This window comes from Coturnix japonica, chromosome 27 (assembly GCF_054131305.1).
Source record: "Coturnix japonica strain WE chromosome 27, WE-NBRP24, whole genome shotgun sequence".
Lineage (NCBI taxonomy): Eukaryota > Metazoa > Chordata > Aves > Galliformes > Phasianidae > Coturnix > Coturnix japonica.
Window position 1 is genome coordinate 5,804,069 of NC_140689.1, and position 8,493 is coordinate 5,812,561.

Here is an 8,493-nt window from a genome sequence, read left to right on the forward strand (position 1 = left end):
ATAGGACACAACTATGAAAACAAAGCAGCCAAAGGCTAAACTTACACTAAAAATGAGAAACACAACTTCCCTGAGACTTGATTCTGAGCGGGAGAGCTTGAGGATCTGGGGGATTTCACAGAAAAACTGGTTGACAACATTCCCTTGGCAGAGAGGCAGTGAAAACGTACTGGCAGTGTGCAGCAGGGAATTGAGAACCCCAGTGCCCCAGGCAGCTGCTGCCATGGTGGCACAAGCTCTGCTGTCCATCAAGGCCCCGTAGTGCAGGGGCTTGCAGATGGCAACGTAGCAGTCATAGCACATGATGGTGAGAAGGGAATACTCTGCTGACATGAAGAAAGTAAAGAAAAAGAGCTGTGCAGCACATCCTGTGTAGGAGATGGCCCTGGTGTCCCAGAGGGTGTTGGCCACGGCTTTGGGGAGAGTGGTGGAGATGCAGCCCAGGTCGAGGAGGGCCAGGTTGAGGAGGAAGAAGTACATGGGTGTGTGCAGGCGGCGGTCGCAGGCTACGGCTGTGCTGATGAGGCCGTTGCCCAGGAGGGCAGCCAGGTAGATGCCCAGGAAGAGCCAGAAGTGCAGGAGCTGCAGCTGCTGCGTGTCTGCCAACGGCAGCAGGAGGAACTCGCTGATGGAGCTGCTGTTGGGCATCTGCTGTTGTTGGGCTTGGAGTCCTGCTCAGAGTGCAGAAGATAATGACAAGCCCAGACCATTCTCAGACACACTACTCCTGCTATAATATGAAATGTTTTAATTCTCCTACAACAGTGTACATTTAGCACCATTACTTGCATTTAATTTCATGTTGTTCAGCATTTCTTAAGCAGAAGCAGTATATGGAGCTCTAACTTTCCTCTTATTTTCTTATTCCTCCTCCCTGGATATTTTCATCTGTTTCATGTCTCATATCCTTAACCTAACTGCTCTTCAAGACCCAAAAACGGCCTCTGTGCCATTCAGTGTAAATTCTAAAAAGCTGTCTGCTTGCAGGTTAATTATTCATGTCTACTGAAAGTAGGGATATTTTCAATTGGTTCCATCCTTCAGGAAATGGGATACTGAGAGCACATCATGTGTGACTGTTGTCAAAACAAGCAATTGATTGAAAAAAAATTCTCAGAGCTGTGACAGCCCCTTTTACATTTCTGCCTCCAATCCTTTCTGCATTCCCCCAGAACAGGAAATTGAAACCCGCTGCATTGGCTCTCCTCTTGCAAAGTGCCCTCAGAAACATACTGTTGTGCAGTGGAGCTGTGATCCCCCTGCCCGAAGCAGCAGCAGCACAAGCCCTGCCGGGGGGCTCCTTCCCCCACCCGTCTCCCCGCAGCTCCCTGGGCAGCTCCCCGGGCAGGCTGAGTGCTGAGCCTGGCAGGCGGCAGAGTCCCATACCCGGCACACAGCCCCTGGGGCACAGCAGGGACCCTGCTCTGCAGGACAGCCCTGGGCACCCGCCTGCAGCCCCGGCTGCACAGCCTGCAGTCATGCTGGGACACACAGCCCTCAGGGCTGTGATTTCATACTGCAGCACAGAAGCCCTCAGCTGGAACCGAAGTCTTTTTCCACAGTAAAGGAACATGCAGTGCCTGTGGCCATGTCTTCTATGGGATGTCCCACATTTATATAATCCTCTATTAAAAGCAGCTGCATTACCTACTGCAAGAGACTTACCATGTCATGGTCTGTGAGCGTTGTTCCTGCTGCGTGCTCACAGCTTTCTCACACAGTACCCATCCTCCAAGTTCTCTCCAATTTTTCTCCTCTCCTCTGTCACCTGCAGGCTGTGCTGTGCACAAGAGCTGCTCCTGGGCACAGCTGCCTCTCTAAAGAGCTGCACACTTTTATGAGCTCCCTGTGTCCCAGGAGCCTGGTCCAGCTCAGCATAAGATGATGTCAGTTTTTATGTTTCCCACTCACCTCCCCTGAGATGTCCCTGGGTCCTCATGGCCATCAGCTCCTGAAATACAACAGTGTGCTTTGAAATCTGCTCAATTATCCACCAGACAATTCCTGACATGAGGTGAATCGTACCAGGGAGTGTTTGATGAAACAAAAATTGCACCCAGACAACAAGAAGGAGGGTTGGACTTCCCCTGTGCAGGGCAGTGATCCAGCAGAGGCTGTACAGGCACCTCATCCCCAGATGGAAACCTTGGGGCTGAAATGGGATTCAGCGCCACACGGACCCACAGGAGCTGGGATTCCTCTGGTTCAGCTAAGATGTGTACAAGGAGTTGTACAGAGCGGCTTTAATATCTTCTTTATAACTGTAAATTAATAAACTATAAATGTCTGCTGGATTCTGGCTCTTTAAGCTCTCTCTAGATAACTCTCCATTTTGCTGAACAAGTTTGAAAACCTGAAGAAGATTACAGAAAGGCCCAAGACACAGGACGCTCTTTAGGTTATAATGGGCCCCAGGGCGCATTTGATGTTTAGTCCATCAACCTCCAGTGCAGAGAGAAGTTTGCACATAGTGCTCAGCAAGACAAAGTCATAAGTAACAGTGAAGTTTCTTGGAGTATTAATGGGCCCACTGAGGGACATTACAGGCAAGATTCCCAAGGGTCTTGTTAGAGAAGATAATTGGAAGACAAGATTACAGGCAATGAAAGGCACTGGCATGGTGGCTCTAATGCTAAGAAACCCCTCCTTTGCCTTACGAAATAGACAGGCCAAGCCCTGATCCCCATACCTTTGTCATGGAGATCTGGTCTCATGTTGGCTCAGGACCCTTCCTGGGGCAGTGGGATGGAGGTCTGTATGATGTTAAATGAAAGACATGGGGACGGAAGATCCCAGGCTCTGCATGGCGTGCAAGGATACTGTCAAGTTCATGTCCCATGTGTGCCCTGTGTTTCATTGCAGGTTGTGGGTTGTGAGAAGGGCCCAGTCTGAGCAAGCAGCCTATCCCAATGAAACTCTGAACTTCAGATCTCTCAGTTCCAGTGCCCTCCTGTGCACACTCTCTCATAGTTTGATGTTTTTGATGTTCTGCATTGCCCAGAAGTGCACCCAGTGCTCCAGGTGAGGCTGCAGCAGTGCAGAGAATACAGTGACAATCCTTTCCCTCACCCAGCTGGCAATAACTTGCTTGATGCACTCCAGGGGACTGTTGGCTTTCCTGGCTGCCTGGGTACACTGCTGACTCACATTCAATTTGATGCAGACCAGGACCCCCAACCCTTTTCAGTCAGACCACTCTCCAGTGTCCCATATCCAGGCAGTGTGTCCAGGGTTGCCCCTACCCAGGTGCACAATCAGGCACTTGTTCTTGTTATGCTTTATGCACTTGGTGCTTAGTACCAACTGGTACCCACTTCTCTGCCTTGTCCACATCTCTCTGCAAGTCCTCTCCACCCTCAGTGGAGGAAACATCACATCCTCATCTGGTCAAATCAGCAAACTTGCTCAGAACATCTTCTAGTCCTGCATTCAAGTCATACATAAAATATGAAAGAGAAGTGACCCTAAAGTGGAGCTCTGGGGAACCCTGATAGTGAATATCTAACAGCCTTAATGAACCCACTGACTGTAGTCCTTTGGGCCTGACCTATTGGCCAACTGTTCACCTACCACGTTATGTTTCTGTCTAGCCATATGCAGTACATTCTGTCCAGAAGGGTGCTGTGAGAAATAGCCTGAAAAGATCTACCGAAATCCTCAAGGATTGCATCAACTGGATTCTCTTGTTCAGCTAAATGGATAACCATGTCATAAAAGGATCTATAGTTAAACAGGACCATCTCCGTTGGAACTTGTGTTGGCTGCAACCAATGACAGACATTCAGCAGGGCTGAAGTGGCTGCTTCCAAAGGCAGGGCTCCCGTGTGCGCTGTGGGATCTCAAAATGGACTCCAAGGGGCCCGACTGGTCTGGCCCAGCCAGCAGGCTGCAGCACGGCCTGGTGAGGCTCAGTCCTGACAGGCCTGTCTCCGCAGCCCTGAGGGTTCGTACAGCAGAGCTTCTGCCCAGTGGGACCACATCCATACAACAAGGCAGGCTTCGGCTGGTTAGTGAGCGAGGCTGGGAAAGCTCACTGTTGTAGTTTTGTAATGTGGTTGGTGTTGCTATTCCACATCAGAACATCATGTGGGATAATGGGAGTTAAGAAGACAAGATTTTCTTTCTTTTCATTTTCTGCGGACTGCCTTAAGTGGGCATGGGGGGAAGGAAGTAGCACTGGAGGGAAGGTCAGGAAGGTGTCAAGGTTTAACCCGGTTCCCTGCAGGAGACAGCGTGGTTGGAACTTCCCACTTCCCGCAGCCCATCGGTGAGATTTGGACTTGTTTTTCTCCTTGTTGAAAATCTCTCTTTGCTGTTTAGTGTCACAGGGTTCATTAAAATGCCGCTTGTTCTCAGATCGTTGCTTTTTTTTTTTAATTTTTTCCCTCCCTAGGGGGAAATTCCCATTCGCAATCTCCCTCACCGTCCCCTCTCTTGGGGCGCATGTGGCCAGGCTGTGCCTCCATGCAGTACCGCGCTGTTAGAGCAGGGAAGTACTTTGTTCCTTCTCTCCCTGTGTATATTCCCGCTGTCACGGAGTGAGCTCTGGAGAGAATTCCATGATAAAACACGTCAATCACATCACAGCTTCAACTATGGCACTTATGACTATTGGATTGCAAGCAACACGTATTGCGTAGCCACCACCTGCATCCTGATGAGTCCTTGGATGAACTAGAGAATAGTTGGTGTAAAGCATAAGGTCACAGAGCCAATTTCCAGACACATGAGCACAGTGCCATGAACACCATCGAACCACAACCAATTCCAGAAGTCAGAGATACCCAGCTTGCTACCCCACCAGTCGCGACTGATGTACCCTTTCTTTTCTAAGAGCCTCTGCACAGCATCCTTCACTCTCTGCATGGCGGTAGTGGTGTTTTTTTCCCTGTCGGAGGTTCTATTCCTTTTGAGCATGTTAAGAACCTCAGTCATTACCGTGATCCCGGTGGCCTTGGTTAGTGGCCAATGGAGGGTGGAGCAGCACCCTCTGAAGTTCCTCCTCTTCCTCATCCTCCTCATCCGCCAGCACTCTAAATGCCCCTGGCATGTTGCAAGACACAGCCACTGAGTAGGTGTAAATGAGGGATCGCCAAGGGTCATGGCATGTCAGGTTGTCAGTGGTGTTTACCGACACATTGAAGGTCATAACTGAGATATTAGGTCTCGTGCTGTAGTTCCCTGGCTTCAAGAAATATCCAGGGAGGGGAACCCCAAACCAGCAGAGTGAGAAAGGGTCCCCTACAGATGCGAAGGCCAGGCATATCACGCCATTCTCCTGGTGGGAAGTCAGAGTGGCCAACTCTTTCCAGAAATGAGATGCCACATGGTTGAGCAGAAGTGAAAGTTCCAAGGACAGGCATTGTAGAGGTCTTACCCTAGAGTTCATGGAAGATTCTATTTCATGATTTATTAAATCTAGTCGTGAACTGAACCATCTTTGTCTGGAGTATATGACTCCCTGATTGTCCAATCTGGTCTGATTCTGCAAACACAATGACAATGCAAAGCACCAGCAAGTCACTGCTATCTTTGCTAATTCTATAACTGACAATAAATGAAAAGCAGATGTATCCTTCTATTCAGGCTTAAATATGGGGAAGTCTTGAACAGAGCACAGATCTCCTTGATGTAATGCTGGACAGTTTCATCAAAACTGGTGCCACAGGGGATTTAGGATCCATTAAGGCTGAGGTTACAGCAACAACCGTGGACCTTCTTGAACCGTTCTCCTCCGACTTCTTTGTCTCCTCTCCTCCCACCCCAAGTGCATTTAGCAGAGATGAGCCTGCTGTCTATCAAGAGCTTTCAGCCGTGGAGCCCCAGGAAAATCTCCTGGGGAAGCAGTGAGGAAAAGAAACTCCAATCCTCTGGTGTGCTGATCTGGGCGGGCTCCTGGGACTCATACAAGTGGGCAGTGCTGCAGAGAGACAGCTGTGCCCAGGAGCAGCTCTTGTGCACAGCACAGCCTACATCTCCCAGAAGGAGAGAAGAGAAAAAGGAGAGAGCTTCCAGGATGCGTGAGGTGTGAGGAGGCTCTGAGTTTCCTGCAGGAGCATTGCTCACAGAGCATGACACGGTAAGTCTCACTTCAGACCATGCAGCTGCTATTGATAGAGAGTTATCTCTATGTGGGATATCCCATAGAAGACATGGCCGCAGGCACTGCATGTTTCTTTACACTGGAAAAAGCCTTCTGCTCCAGATGAGAGCTTCTGTGCTGCAGCGCCAGAGCACAGCCCTGAGGGCTACATGTCCCAGCACGGCTGCAGGCTGTGCAGCCGGGGCTGCAGGCGGGTGCCCAGGGCTGTCCTGCAGAGCAGGGTCCCTGCTGTGCCCCAGGGGCTGTGTGCCGGGTATGGGACTCTGCCGCCTGCCAGGCTCAGCACTCAGTCGGCCCGCGGAGCTGCCCAGGGTGCTGCGGGGAGACGTGTGTGGGGAAGGAGCCCCCCGTCAGGGCTTGTGCTGCTACAGCTGCTGCCTGGGGCAGAAGGATCACACCTCCACTGCACAACAGAAGGTTTCTGAGGGTACTTTGCAAGAGGAGAGCCAAGGTAGCAATTTTCTATTTCTTGTTTGGATGGAAGGGGAAAGGATTGGAAGCAGAAATCAAAGAGTCTGTCAAATATAAACACAGCTCTGAGACTACTAATTCTTCTTCAGTCAATTGCTTGTTATGTGAACTGTCACATGTGAAGTGTTTTCAGCCTCTCCATTCACAAAAAGGAACCTTTCCAGGGGTGGAAACTATTTGAGATTATCAATTTTGTTGACAAGAATAATGCACTTATATTGCAAATAGGCATGTTTTCCTGAACAGAAAGTGAAGGGCACAAAGGCTGGGACTGAGGATTTTAAGAGCAGTGAGGGTAAAGATATGAGACACAAAAAAGATGAAAAAGTCCAGGGAGATGGGATAAGAAGATGAAAGGAAGGTTAAAACTCCATAGGCTCCTTCTGCTTATAGAATGGTGAACTTAATGAAGTTAAATTCAATTAGTGTTGCCAAATGAATATTATCATAGGAGAATGAAAACATTTCAAAGCATATTAGGAGGAGTGTCTCTGAGAATGGTCAGGACTTGTCATTATCTTCTGCACTCTTGTCACGGTTTGAACTAAAAATCCACCTGCGCCCGTGACAGGGGGTCGTAGGCCCCGGAGGGGCCCTAGGCCAAAAGGAAAAAGTTAATTAGGAAAAAAAAACAGCGGCAACGATCTAAGGAGGCACACTTATTTACTAAATACTATATCGAAATACAGGATAACACAATATAATACAATATAATTGAAAATTGAGCTAACGAATCAAGCAAAATAGGAGAGAGAATGAGTCCCGTAACCGAGAGGCCTACTGTGAATCTAGGCGAACGGCTGAAGGCTCCCACACACTGCCCTGAACGCCAGAACTCGAAAGACGTAAGTCTGTTCTGCGACAGAGTTAATATAGAGTCCAGGTCCCGTGACCTATCGTGTTGTTCCCTGGGAGATGTAGTCTTCTTCTGTAAGTTGCAGATTCAGTAAAATTATTCATGCTTTATATGATGTTATGATGTGGAATACTGATAGCAAAAACTACAAAATTATTAAACCATGACATTCCACCCCTTATTCTACATCATTACATTATGTTTATACATACATACACACTCATATGTATAATTGTGAATAATCAGCAACCTCATTTTTCTCAACAATTTATATTTATTCCATACAAATCCCTAAGTTGAGAACAAAGCTCTATACCTTAACCTACTATTTATTAATTTTGAGAAAATGGCAAAACTGCCAGAAAAAGGAAAACGTGTCAGCGGTAGAGGGAAAAGGCAGCGCTAGTAGGGCGTCCCCCACATCAAGGTGCACTCATCTTTTCCCAGCCACCACAGCAGATTTCCTTTTGACTTATACTTCTTTCCATGTGTGCTCTACACATGCATGGCCAGTGCAGGATATAGAGTCCAGATGGAAAACTTGCTTACAGAATGCCTAATTTAGGTATATAGAGAAAAAAGTGTTTCCTTAACATTAATCCACTCTATCTTAAGTCCTATACCTAATTGAACTATTCTGTACCTAATTGAAATATTTTCTGAGACTCTACCTATATATCTACAGGAAAATCATTGGCTGCACTCCCCCAACATCAAATTCCCTTGTGGTACACATTGGACATTCCCATTTTTGTCCATCACCCACCACGTGCACCCAGGTCCCTGGGCAAAGACAGTACCCCGGAGAGGTTTGCCCTTTCCAGACGCTGGAAGGACCCAAACTGTTTTCCCCAACACACTCTTTATGTGTACTACAGGAACCTTATCTCCCTCCACGGTACGTAGGGAGCTGGATTGGTTAGGACCATTACGATTACTAGATCCTCGAGTGTTGACCAACCAGGTGGCTTCTGCTAAATGGTTCTCCCAATTTTTATATGTTCCGCCACCCATTGCTTTCAACATAGTTTTCAACAACCCATTGAATCGTTCAATCTTACCA